The sequence below is a fragment of the Nomascus leucogenys genome, chromosome 19 (genome assembly GCF_006542625.1).
Source record: "Nomascus leucogenys isolate Asia chromosome 19, Asia_NLE_v1, whole genome shotgun sequence".
In the NCBI taxonomy this organism is placed as follows: domain Eukaryota; kingdom Metazoa; phylum Chordata; class Mammalia; order Primates; family Hylobatidae; genus Nomascus; species Nomascus leucogenys.
This window is the reverse complement of record NC_044399.1, coordinates 9,173,862-9,187,773: the sequence shown is the minus strand read 5'-3', so window position 1 is coordinate 9,187,773 and position 13,912 is coordinate 9,173,862. Positions and strand designations below refer to the sequence as shown.

General features: G+C 49.2%; 1 long non-coding RNA gene across 1 annotated transcript; it reads right to left on the bottom strand.

The window, feature by feature from the left end:
- Positions 1–2,072: 2,072 nt before the first annotated feature.
- Positions 2,073–12,632, bottom strand: LOC105737918. The gene is made up of 3 exons (XR_001113611.2): positions 12,483–12,632; positions 9,971–10,064; positions 2,073–2,659 (listed from the first exon to the last, which is right to left on the bottom strand). It is a non-coding gene; the product is annotated as an uncharacterized LOC105737918 (long non-coding RNA).
- Between the last annotated feature and the right edge of the window lie 1,280 nt (positions 12,633–13,912).

The following is a 13,912-nucleotide window of genomic DNA, read 5'->3' as shown; positions in this document are numbered from 1 at the left end:
TGGACATTTGGGTTGGTTCCAAGTCTTTGCTATTGTGAATGGTGCCGCAATAAACATACATGTGCGTGTGTCTTTATAGCAGCATGATTTATAATACTTTGGGTATATACCCAGTAATGGGATGGCTGGGTCAAATGGTATTTCTAGTTCTAGATCCTTGAGGAATTGCCACACTGTCTTCCACAATGGTTGAACTAGTTTACAGTCCCACCAACAGTGTAAAAGTGTTGCTATTTCTCCACATCCTCTCCAGCACCTGTTGTTTCCTGACTTTTTAATGTTTGCATTCTAACTGGTGTGAGATGGTATCTCATTGTGGTTTTGACTTGCACTCTCTGATGGCCAGTGATGATGAGCATTTTTTCATGTGTCTGTTGGCTGCATAAATGTTTTCTTTTGGGAAGTGTCTGCCCATATCCTTTGCCCACTTTTTGATGCGGTTGTTTGATTTTTTCTTGTAAATTTGTTTAAGTTATTTGTAGATTCTGGATATTAGCCCTTTGGCCACTGACTTTTTTCATGTAGCATAATGTCTTCAAGGTTTATGCATGTTGTACTTTATTTCCTTTGTTGTCTAATAGCATTCCATCCTGTCGATCTTGTTTATCTGGAATGCATTATGAATGCTGCTATGAGCATTTGTGTGCAAGTTTTTGTGTGTACATATGCTTTCATTTCTCTTGGAAATATATGCAGCGGTGGAATGGTAGGCTCATGTGATAACTCTGTTTAGCCTTTTGAGGAACTGCTAGACAATATTCCAGCCACTGTTAAGTGTCTGCCCCATTTAACATTCCCACCAGCAGCACACAAGGGCTCCAGTGCCTCCACATCCTCATCAACACATTATGATCTGTCTTTTTGATATGTAGCTGTCTTTTGATGCATCCTAGTGGGTGTGAAGTGGTGTCTCATTGTAGGTTTCATTTGCATTTCCCTGAGAGCTAATGGCAAACATAGTTTTGCCTTGTTACCTCATCTGCAGCAGTGTCAGTAAAAGACAGTGTGTTAGGTTTGGAAGGAACTTGGATGTCACGCTCCAACTTTGTCATTTTGTAGATGGGAAAACGAAGGCTCAGAGCAGACCAGGGGCTTGCCCATATTCACGCAATCAGTCAGGGGAAACCCTGGGGGTAGGGCTCAGGTTTTCTGACCCCTAGATTGTGACTTCTTTCTCTGTCATCTGGATCAGAGGACAGGTGCTATGCCCCTCCAGCACTGTCCCCACCCTTCTTCACCCTGCACTATGCCCAGAGAGGCTGGGGCATACCAGCTACATCAATGCATCCCTTGTCCTCTAGTTTCTTTCTTTCTTTCTTTCTTTCTTTCTTTCTTTCTTTCTTTCTTTCTTTCTTTTTTTTTTAAGACAGAGTCTCATTCTGTCTCCTGGGCTAGCTGGAGTGCAGTGGTGTGATCTCAGCTCACTGCAACCTCCGTCTCTCAGGTTCAGGTGATTCACCTGCCTCAGCTTCCCAAGTAATTGGGACTACAGGTGCGCACCACCACGCCCAGCTACTTTTTATATTTTTAGTAGAGATGGGGTTTCACCATGTTGGCCAGGCTGGTCTCGAACTCCTGACCTCAGATGATCCACCCACCTCGGCCTCCCAAAGTGCTGGGATTACAGGCGTGAGCCACCGTGCCTGGCCCTAGTTTCGTTTTTTTTTTTTTTTTTTCTTTATCTTTTTTTTTTTGAGATGGAGTCTTGCTCTGTCGCCCAGGCTGGAGTACAGTGGCACCATCTCAGCTCACTGCAACCTCCACCTGCCAAGCTCAGCACCACCACACCCTGCTAATTTTTGTATTTTTTGTAGAGACAGAGTTTCACCATGTTGCCCAGGCTGGACTTGAACTCTTGGCCTCCCAAAGCGCTGGGATTACAGGCATGAACCACGGGGCCCAGCCACCCTCTAGTTTCTTATGGGGTTCAGCCAGTGGAAGGCACCAGCTAGAGACTGGCATGCAGGAAGTGCTGAGGCTGTGTGACCTGGTTCCCTTGAGGGTGGACCAGAGAGTGAAGAGAGGCTGGGAGGGAGACTTGGTCAGGTGAGCAGCCAGCCAGCAGGAGCCTCTTTCAGAGGAAGATGTGGGTTTATTTATCTCTCTTGCTCTCTCTTATGCAGAAAGCTCTTCACTGCTGTTCAGCCCTGGAGAGGGGGAGGAGGGGCAAAGCTCCCCGAACCCCACACCCCCTCGCAAGTGATCGCTAATATTTATCATGTGTTTGCCAAGTGCCAGGACAATACCAAACACCTCAAAGGTGTTAGCTCATTTTGTGTTTGCAGGAACCGTAGGAGGCAAGTCCAGTTTCCAGATGAGGACGTTCAGGTGTGGAAGGAGTAGCTGTCAAGGTCACGCAGCAATGCAGGTGCAGTCGGTGGCAGGACCAGACATAGAAACTCCTGTTTTGGCACAATCCAGACTCCATTCTTCACCCCGCCCCCAACCTTGCATTCTGCTGCAGGGCCAGGCTGTGCCACCGAGAGGTCACCATCTGTAGCACCCACCTGGCTGCCTCGAGGTCTAGAGTCCTGGGACTGTGACGGGACCAGGTACCAGTTGGGAGGCAGGCCATCCATAAAGGCCACATGGGAGCTGGGCAGGCCTCACTGGGCATGGAAAACAGCCCTCCCTACTGCATCTCGGATCACTGTTGCACCTGGGGAGGGAGGAAATCCAGGTGTGTTATACTCGCGGCACATGTCAATGCAGACTCATCACGTTTCAAGCGTTTAATAGCCATGTGTGCTTAGTGGCTACCATATTAGACAGTGCATTTTGAAATGAAATTTCATAATAAATTTTTAATAATAAAGGCTCAGGAAAAGCAGGTAACATTCCCAAGGTCACATAACTAGAAATGGCAGTGTTGAGGTGTGAACCTTGCCTGTCTGACAGCAAACCTGGGCATTGCCCACTACCCCACACAACTAGGGGCCTCAGGGTGCAGATCTGGGCGTGGTTTGGAACATCGCATCCTGCACAGCCTGGCCACAGAGGCTGCTTGCTGACTTCCAGCTCAGCCTCCCGGTTATGAAGATGGCACTCAGGGGCTGTGGGGTCGGGTAGGGAGGCAGAAAGATGCAGTCTCTATGTCCTGCAGGGAGGACTTGCACCCAAGAAGCCAAGGGAGCCCTAACGGTTGAAGCTGTAACCCAGAGACAATCAGTCATTTTCTGCCACTCATTCCTGTCTCAGCAAAGCCCACCTGGTTGCAGGGCCCAGCCCTCCCCAGGAAAGCCAGGAGCATGCTGTTTCCAAACTCCCAATATTTGCTGTCCTTGCAAACCAATAAGGCCGCAGCCTGCAAAGAATGCTGATGGAATCGATGGCATCTGAGGGTGACTTTGAAAAAGAACAGGAGTACTGCTGAAACAGCTCACTCAATGACAGGGACATCAATGAGAGAACTAGAGAGGGATCAATACCCTGAAGGTGAACCGTTGCAAACTGGAACCACTATTGAGCAACTGAAAAGCCAGCCTCAGAAGTGGGCAGCCATGGGAACATAAAGGGAGGTGCTTACAAGCCCCCAAACCCATCTTTTTTTGCAAGCAGAGAATTCTGCTTATGCACATGTGATGGAAGTCTCTTGACCAAATCATGAGTCTCTTTGATATTTAGAGCTTCAAAAGAGATCCTGGATTCCTTTGACCTGAGTATCATTTCACGAACCACTTCAGGTCTCAATAAATAAGAAATGGTTTCGGCTCTGAAGGGCCTGCTTTACACACATAGTGCAAGGGTCTGGAACCAGAGCCAGGACTGGGAAATTTAGAGATCTGGATTCAAGTCTTGGTTCTGCCATTAACCAACTGGGAGCTCTCAGATACCACATTTACCTAGTCTGAGCTGCAGTTTCCCCTTCTATAAAGTGGGTCCAGATGACATGTGGTGTCCAAGGTGTGCCCATTCCTTAGTGACAAGGGGGAATAAGGATTGCTGGGAAAATTTGAAGAAAAATATCTCGCATATAGAAGGAGCTTAATAAGTATAAATTGAATAAAGATAACAGTTAAATTCTAGATCCCTCTGAGCTCCGTTTACCATTTTTTGTGTTGTCATTCCCACCCACCTCCTCTGCCCCATCTCTCACTTTCCCTGCCTGGTACTTGAAGCTCCCAGCATTATCTCCCTGTTTGTGTCTTCCTGGGCATGCTGCTTTTCATGTATGACTGTCTTTGCATATGCCATTTGTCCTGCCTAAAATTACCTTCCATCCTGCACTGGCTTGCCTAACCCTTATTCATTCTTTAAAACCCAAGGTAGGTGTCATTTACTCCTGACCTCCCTTCCTGCACATTATGAGTGAGTTTCCATTCCCAAACAGCATTGATCTCTTCTTCTCTGGGGTTGCCTCAGCACTGTGGAGACTTTTTTCCCTGTGTGTACAGAATGGTACTGTAATTGATTTTTATCCCCACTGAACTGGGACTCCCCAAGGGCAGGGACTCCTTGTTCCTCATTGTGGCCCCAGCCTGGGACCATGCTCAGGAAGATGGGTATGGTTCTAACACGCCCCACAGCACCTTATTCCTCTGAGAAGGCCCGAGGATGTGCCAGACATCCTATCTGGGGGGGCTTTGGTCCCCTGAAGAATCCGGGCTTTCCTATATCCGGGAGATCCCTTCCCCAAACACTCCCCAGAGGTATGTTCTCCCTGCAACTAAACACAAGGCTGGGTCTACGGGGGCTGGGCGCTGGCGAGAGCCTGGTGAGGAGCCCTCTTTACAGCCAAGACACACCAAGCCCTCCCTTCCTCTTCTTCCTCCATTGCTGCCATTGTCCATTGAAGCAGCACTGCCCCAGAGGACCAGGAGAGCCGGAGGAGTAGACAGATTATAGGGAATTCCCCTCCACCCATTCCCTCTCCTCCCCTCTAGCTCTCTTTCTCCTTTAAAAAACACATTTGTGGGCAGCTTACCATGGGATCCACATTACTTATCACAGCTACTTGGGATACAGAAACCAACGTCACAGGCCCTGCCTTGGGAGAACTCATGGGCCAGTGGGAGGAAGCACAGAAGGAAACCCATGGTTGCAAGGGAGGGCAGGAAATGCAATGCTGAGGTCCACCAGGTGCCAGCATGCAATGAGAGAGCAAGGGGCGGGGCGAGGGTAGACACTGTGCAGATGGTGCCCTGTCCCTGCCCTCGCTGAACAGGGGAGGGAGCTTCAAGAACAGCCTACACCCTTGGTGGGCTGCCTCTGCCGCGCCTCTTCTCTGGGGGTCTCCTGAACCTTGCAAAAGCACCATGGTGGGCAGTGGTGGCCCTAGGGTCAGGGCTGTTTGGAAAAGAGTCGGAGAAAATTTAGAAGAGGAGAACCTTGGTTTTTTGTTGTTGTTGTTTTTTTTGTTTTTTGAGATGGAGGCTCGCTCTGTCACCCAGGCTGGAGTGCAGTGGCGCCATCTCAGCTCACTGCAAGCTCCGCCTCCCGGGTTCATGCCATTCTCCTGCCTCAGCCTCCCAAGTAGGTGGGACTACAGGTGCCTGCCACCATGCCCGGCTAATTTTTTGTAATTTTAGTAGAGACGGGGTTTCACTGTGTTAGCCAGGATGATCTCGATCTCCTGACCTCATGATCTGCCCGCCTCGGCCTCCCAAAGTGCTGGGATTACAGGCATAAGCCACCCCGCCCGGCCGAGAACCTTGGTCTTAAAGGATGAGTAGACCCTTGTCAGTAACAAAGAGCGGGACATTCCAGGTAGAGGGAAGAGCATGATGCAGGGAGGGAGGAGGGCGGAGGAGGGCGGAGGAGGGGCTGGTGAACAGGGGGACTGCCAGAGAGAGTGGAGAGACTGGCAAGGACCAGGACTGGGGGCCTGATGCCACACCCGGGGGTTTAATTATCCTGGGCAGGTGGACAGCCATGGAAGGGGTGCATATGCGGGAGTGACATCATCTGCCTCTCCTTCTACTTATGTCCCCCAGAACCTCTAGGCTCTCTGTAGGCAGAGCCACAAACACTACTCACGTGCCATGTGTTGAGTTTCTCAGCCTCCTGCAGCCTCCTCAGGATTAGCCCCAGCAGCAGCCAGCTTCACTCTCCTGAAGCAGCCACGTCCTCACACAACTTTCCTCGCTGGGAACCCATCAATGCAGCTCTCCAGTGCATTGAGTCTGAACCCCACTGCCAGGAGTGACAATCAAAATACCTCACCTCCCACCCAATGTGGCAGAGTCCCAGCAGCAGCAGAGCTGGAGGCCCCCACCCACCACCCCCAGGGCTGGGCCAGGCATTAACCCTTTCATTGCTGGATCAGGGTGTGGAGAGTGTATAGGGTTCCAGGAAAGAACGGGAGCGACAGGAGGGCATTCATGATGCTTGAGGACATCAACTCTTTACTCATGGGAGCAGCCTATTTCAGTATGTTCACAACCCACACACCTGTCCGGGGCACACACCGTCCACATTGGCCCTTAGGTAAAGACCTGGAAGAGATGCTTCCTGAAGTTGCTTCCAGCAATGACAGGGAGGCCCCTAATCCAAGTGACGGAGGGCTCAAAGTGAGACTAAACAAGACTTAGAACTGGAAGGCACTTTTGTTGGTCAGTTACTGTAGCACAGTTATTTCTGCACTAACCAAGAGAATGACTCTGTACTTGAAACTCTGGCCAGCGATGAAATTCACTTTCGAAGAACTCTGGAGTACACAGTGGTTTTCCTGCCTATGCTTTTTCACGAAAGCTGTCAGGAGCCTAGAATTCCGCACCAGGAAATACAGACAAATATTTGCTATCATCAGACACCTGTAAAACCAGTCACCAAGTGAAGAACATGTGTGAACAGGGTCTCTGATGAGACATTGGTCCCTGCAATGCCTGCTGGATACTCACTTTTCAATCATCATCAGTTGGCCACACTGGAATCCAGGCAGATATGCACGAAAACATACAGCATGCACTGATCGCAGGCAGCCCTAAGCGGTGTCTCACTTACTTGAAACGAGGAATTAGGCCTGGCAGGTGACTAAGTTGGAATTTCTGAGGTTAATGATCTAGAATAAATAATTTGTGCTACAAAAGATGCTTGAAATTAATATTTGTTGAATATCTACTATGCATTCAACACTCTGTTAGGTGCTGGGAGAAACACAAACAGTCTTTGCCTTCAAGTTGGGGAACTACCATGGCACATGGTGAACAATAAATTGCTTTTCAACAACACTGAAAAATGTAAAGGACCCTAAAAATATACGGTGATATAAAATCTCAAGCCTCACAACCAAAGTAACTTCAAAATAGATGTTTATCTTCATGAGCCATTTCTAAACGAACCTTGAAGCTTTTTCCATCAACAAATATTTGACTCTCTTACCAATCAGTCAATTGGGTACGTGCCCAGCCCTGTGGATTGTTGCCTACAAAGCAAATGATTTTAAACTACACACTGCGAAGAAGAAAAACACATGGGTTATCTCTTAGGTAGGGAGAGCCTAGCCCTGGGGTAACAGTTCGGTCTAGAGCCGTTTCCTATTGTGTGGGTTTCCAAGATGCCTCCAATCCATGCACCTTCACTCTAGCACCTGTGTCTCTTCTCAATCAATAGAGTTCACACTGGCCCACTCTGTGTTTCAAATACAGATGTCAGCCCTGCACCTAATCACAGCCCAGCGGCCCCCTGAGAACTCAGGGGTGGTGTCCCTCAGCCTGGCCTCCCACAGGGAAAGTCCCATTATCTGAGGCTCTAGACAAGATTCTGTACCCAGAACACAGCTTTCAAGAGGGCACCCAAAGGCGAGCTCCGAGTGGCAAGGAAGGCTCTGAGGCTCAGAGAGAGGGGCAGAGGAGCTTCAGGGAGGGGTCTATGGCCTGAGAGAGGAGAGAGAAGAGGGTCTCACCCCTACTCTACCTCCAGTGCGCCCAGATTCAGAGGAGATTTTGGCATCACTGGGGTAGAAAAGGAAACAGCACAGCTGCTAAGGAAAACTAGGCAGGGTGATCTGGGACCAGAGTAAATTGGGAGAAGCGAGAAAGGAAGACAATGAGGCTGGCGGAAATGTTACACTCCAGAAAAGCTGAGGCTGAGTCTACAGGGACAGGGGAGGCCCTGCAGGGAGGGTGGGACACTCTCTTCAGAACAACCAGGAATGGAGAGTTCCATCTCCCTCTCAAGAACAACCGCAGGCCGGGCAAGGTGGCTCATGCCTGTAATCCCAGCACTTTGGGAGGCTGAGGCGGGCGGATCACGAGGTCAGGAGATCGAGACCATCCTGGCTAACACAGTGAAACGCCGTCTCTACTAAAAATACAAAAAATTAGCCGAATGTGGTGGTGGTTGCCTGTAGTGCCAGCTACTCAAGAGCCTGAGGCAGGAGAATGGCGTGAACCTGGGAGGCGGAGCTTGCAGTGAGTGGAGATCCTGCCACTGCACTCCAGCCTGGGGGACAGAGGGAGACTCCGCCTCAAAAAAAAAAAAAAAGAACAACTGCAAAGCACAGGGCGTCAGGGCTGAATGAGTCTTTGGAGATAATGATGATGATCATTGTTATCATAACAGACAACAGCAACCACTATGAACTGAGCACTCACTGTGGGTCACACGCTGCGCAGGGCTTTACACAAAGCATCTCATTTAATCCTCACAGCAACCACTGTGCTAAAGAGGAAACAGAGATGCAGAGAAGTTAAGCCGCTCTCCCAGGGTCACCGAGTTCGTGGCAGACTGGACTGGAACCCAGGTCTTCTGATCACTTCAGATCCTGTGTTTAGTCAGCTGTCTTTTGAATGCAAGCTTCAGATAATTTTTCTTAGCACAGGAACTGTTCTGAATTGTCATGGCTCATTTCATGACCATAAACTACTTTTGTAAATGATTTCTCTTTTATAAAATGGATTAGAGCATGCAATGGTCAAATTTGCCCTAAAGTCCTCTCACACATCTTACGGGAATGATATGGGAGGATGTCCTTCACCATCTAAATAGGCTGTAATTTTAAAATATTTATGAATTGATAGGATCAGAGGATTATGTAAAACTCCTGTACAATCATAATCGCCTCTCTGTCTCACACAAGAATGGGTGTGGGGGTTAACATCGTGAAAATAAGATAGAAAAAGACGCCTCAGGCCGAGTGCAGTGGCTGACGTCTATAATCCCAGCATTTTGGGAGGCCAAGGAGGGCAGATCACTTGAGGCCAGGAGTTCAAAACCAGTCTGGCCAAGATGTTGAAATCCTGTCTCTACTAAAAATATAAAAATTAGCTGGGAATGGTGGCACGCGCCTGTAGTCCCAGCTACTCAGGAGGCTGAGGCAGGAGAATTGTTTGAACCCAGGAGGCGGAGGTGGCAGTGAGCCCAGATCACGCCACTGCACTCCAGCCTGGGCAACAGAGTGAGACTCTGTCTCAAAAACATAAAAAAAATAATAATAATAAAAAGATGCCTTGGAGTGACCTTGGATGCCTCTTGACTTCCGCATCTAATCAATATCTCTGCAATCTCTCTCGCCACCCTCCTGCACACACCCCCCACCCCACTGCCACTGTCATCGTCACCTCTGAACTTCTCTGCAGCCGCCTCCTACCCCAAGTCCTCCAACCTATCCTTTACAATGTAGCTGGGGGGACTTTTCTTAAAAATCCCATCAGGTGCCCCTCGGGCTTAAAAGCATTGATGATAGAGACAGAAAGTAGGATGGTGGCGGTTGCCAGGAACTAGGGGGAGGGTAGCATGGGGGATTAGTGTTAAATGGGTGCAGAGTTTCAGTTTTACAAGATGAAAGAGTTCTGGAGATGGATGGTGGTGCTGGCTGCACAGCATTTTGAATGTATTTAATGCCACTGGACTGTACACTTAAAAATGGTTTATATGGTAAATTTTATGTTATGTATATTTATCACAATAAAAAATCAATTTAAAAAGTATCTGATGATTTCTAATGGTCTCAGGATACAATGTCTTTTCCTCAGGGAGATACTCAAGGGTCCTAAGAATGTGGTTTCAGGCCAGGCGCAGTGACTCACACCTGTAATCCCAGCACTTTTGGAGGCTGAGGAGGGAGGATTGCTTGAGGCCAGGAGCTTGAGACCAGCCTGGGCAACATAGCAAGACCTCTGTCTCTACAAAAATAAGAAAATAAAACAAAATGTAAAACTCAATGGGTTAAAAAAAAAAAATTCAGCAGGTTTTAAAGATTGGGGTAAAAGGAATGTGATCCTAATCTTTGTTTTGTTTTGTTTTGTTTGAGATGGAGTCTCTGTCGCCCAGGCTGGAGTGCAGTGGCGTGATCTCGGCTTACTGCAACCTCCACCTCCCAGGTTCAAGTGATTCTCCTGCCTCAGCCTTCCAAGTAGCTGGGATTACAGGCACCCACCACCACGCCCGGCTAATTCTTGTATTTTTAGTAGAGATGGGGTTTCACCATCTTGGCCAGGCTGGTCTCGAACTCCTGATGTCGTGATCCACCCACCTCGGCCTCCCAAAGTGCTGGGATTACAAGCATGAGCCACCGTGCCCAGCCATGTGGTCCCAATCTTCAGCAGCAACCTCACCTCCCACCTCCTTGCCTGCTGCCCACACGCACACCATATCCCAACAAATCTGTTCCAAAACCGCCACGCCTTCTCATGGCTCCTTGCCCTGTACATGCTGTTCCTTCTCTCTAGGATGCACCTCTCCCACTACCAATGGCTGGGGACATCTTTAGACCCATTTAAATAAGTCACCTCCTCTGCAAAGCCTTCACACCTCCACACACTTGGCACCCGATGTGACCTTCTTCTCAAAGGGATAGGCCATGTCTTTGTCCCCTAGGTCTTCCCAAGGCCTAGCAGACACTCAGTGAATGTTTATTAACTGTTTAATGAATACGAGTTTTGTCCTCATCCTGGGTGAGCTTAACAAGACCTACATAAATGAAGTAATTCATTTCTAAAAAGTGTGATGCAATCTAGAGGTAGAATCGCACCTTCAACAAGAGAGAGATCTTTGTGGGTCATGGAGGAGGGCAAGTCTGGGGAGGGAAAAGCCTTCCAGGTAGGGGCATCAATGACAGCAAAGCTCCCCCAACCTTTTCCAGAAAGAGAAAGATGAGATCCAGGCTAAGGCTTTTCCCAGGCCCCAGCTTTTGCACACTGTCCATGCATGGCTTTTGATTTTTTTTCTGCCACGTAGACTGGAAACCCAAGTATAACTGCAGGGGATGTGCTATTTTCAGGCTGCCCAGCCTCTGAAGCCCCTTTCTTTGGTGGAAGAATTCCCCACTTTATGAACCTTAGTGGGAAGTGGAGCCCACTTTTCTCTTTGAAAGGTGTACATTCTAGATACTTACTCCCCCTAGCTTATCTTGAACCTTGGCGTGGCACGTGACTCAGACCTGGCCAGACACCACAGCCAGGGATTTTGAATCTGGAGTGAATGACCCAAAGCAGCAGGGACTGTGGAGAATTCGTTTGTGGGGCAGCAGCAAGGCTTAGTGTCATGGATTTCAATGAGAGTAGAGGGTCCTGGACCGTGTCGGCATCCAGGTTCCAGGACCTGGTGCCACGGAGTCAGTGCAGCATGGTCTGATGTCTGCTGTTCAGTGGCAGAAGCAACAGGGATCTCCCTGGGAGAGGTCTGCAGGGTGATTTTGGCCATGGTTCTAGCTGCACACCCTCCCAGCACCTGCTCATTCTATAAGCCTGCTTCACCAGCCTTCCTCACAATCAGTAAGAAGTAACAGTCTTATATTTAAATCCACTAGAGCTGGTTTCTTTCACTTGCAAATAAAGACTCTGATATAGTAATTAACACAGACCAAGCTAGGCCCCTGGAATTCAGGAAAGGGAAGGAAAACATGCATTTTCTGAGCATCTACTAGGTGTTTACTAGTGTTCTAAAAAATTCAGCTAATGACGCTTTGAGGATCTTGGAGTGATAATTTCATCTGTGCTGCCCAGACCTCTGAGAGTGTAGGGGCTGTCAGAGCCCTGCTTCATCAGCATCACTTCCAGGCCAAGGTTTCAGCATCAGTCTCCAGATCCCAGCCCTGGCAGGGACAGCTCATATGGCAGCTACAACTGTCCAGCAAAGACCCAAGACTGCCTGCTTTGGCCTGGTGAGCTAAATCCTCATTTCACTGACTTCTTGCATTTTTTATTTTAATCTCTCTCGTTTGGTCTCAGGTTCTAAATCTCTTGGCTCAAGAAGCGACAAGTTGCTACCTTTTGTCCTCTATTTCAGGAAGTTTGTGTGACGGTTGTAGCAGCTGGATTCCGTCTGAACACATTCCAGCAATTTGCCTGCTGCAGGATCTTTCAGAGTGAGGCTGGCCACATCAGTCTGGTCAGCTGCATCTCTGAGTTTCAGAACCAGGATCAGGGAGTGTGGCTGGGATCGTTTGCATCAATTATAGCAATTGCTGTCTGCAGGCAGAGAGCATCTCATGTTAATAGCTGAGTGGGTTGGCGAAACTCCTTTTTTTTCCAGGGGTGGCTTTTGATGTAACAAGCTTTTATGTGTTTTGTCTAGATGAATGAGGGCCCCAAATATCTTACTTGGGTTTTCCCTGGTTTAAGAAAATCCAGAAGAGAAATCATCCAAATAAATCAGCGTGATTGATCACATTCAAAAGGGTTCTTTTCTCTCTCTGCAAAAGGTTTCTTCACTGGGTTCTCTTAACTGCCAGGACTTCTGGTGCAGTTGAGAATGTGTTTACAGAACTGGACATGACTAAGGGGAAGGAGGGCGGTCAGGGGCTGCCTGGATCTTCCAGCCCCTCCCAGCTAGAGTCACGGGTGCCTCCAGCTGTGTGCTGGAGCCTGGCCAGAGCCTGAAGCTGTCCTGACCAGCAGCCTCAGCTCTGTCCTTTGGGCACTGTGCACTGGCCTATGACTCCTCCTTCCATCCTTTATGAATTCGTCCATTTTGCCATTGCTTTCTTGGCACCCAGCGTATCTGCTAAGCACTCTGCTAGGCACTGGGGCTACACAGGCAAATCACATGGACATAGCACCCCCTCTCTGAGATACCTTCAGCTATTGGACAAGTGGACCAAGGGAAGCAACATCAAGTAACTACCTGCTTGGGGAGTCCAGGATGGAGGAGGCTCACCTAGCTGAGAGGGGCTCAGAGCCCTAGAACACCCCATGGAGAAAGTGCCATTTCCTCAAAGACCTGAGAGATGCACAGGTAGCCAGGGGAAGATGGCAGCAGAGCAAAGCCCAGAAGAGGCTGAAGCAGAGAGAAGGAATGGAGCCAGGAGAGAAGACAGGAGAGGAGTCAGGGAGCTCCTCACCAGCCTTCCTCCCTGGAGCTTCCTAACAACCCTATGGGGTAGGACTCTTACTACCATCATCCCCATTTTACAAATGGGGAAACTGAGGCACAGAGTGGCCAGCTGACCTGCCCAAAGTCACATATCTTGTGAGTAGTGCAGCCATGATTTGAACCCAGGTCATCTGGCTCCTGAGTCCAAGCACCATGCTGAGCTGCAGCTGAATAACGGTGAAGGGTTTTAAGTCACAAAGCAAAATGAAGGTCACACTTGCATTGTTTACAGAGCTGCTCCTGCTGAAGGGGTTGAGGGTAGCACAGCGAGTCTCCCAGCATGGCCTGTGCTTTTAAAGTGCCCGTGTGCTTGGTGCTGAGCTGGTTAGGGCAGGAGGGGGAGAGGCAGAAGAGTCCTCTGCACCATGGCTGCCTAGCTCTCCTGGCTGGTCACATTCTGACATTGTATCCAGATCCACCTTTTCGGGAGTCAGCCCTGTCCAAACGCAACTCCAGCACAAGCAGGAACAGCTGTGCCTTCCTCCCCTTCCCAGGGACCCCTCCACCGGGCAGCAGGAAGGATGGAAACACAGACTGGCATGACCTCAGTGGCTGTCCCCACAGGCGTCCCTTTCACTCCATAGCCTTCTGGTGCCTGAGCCCACACTCATGTCTCCCTTCTCTCAACTCCCATAGCACTTATTGTGAGAAGCACACA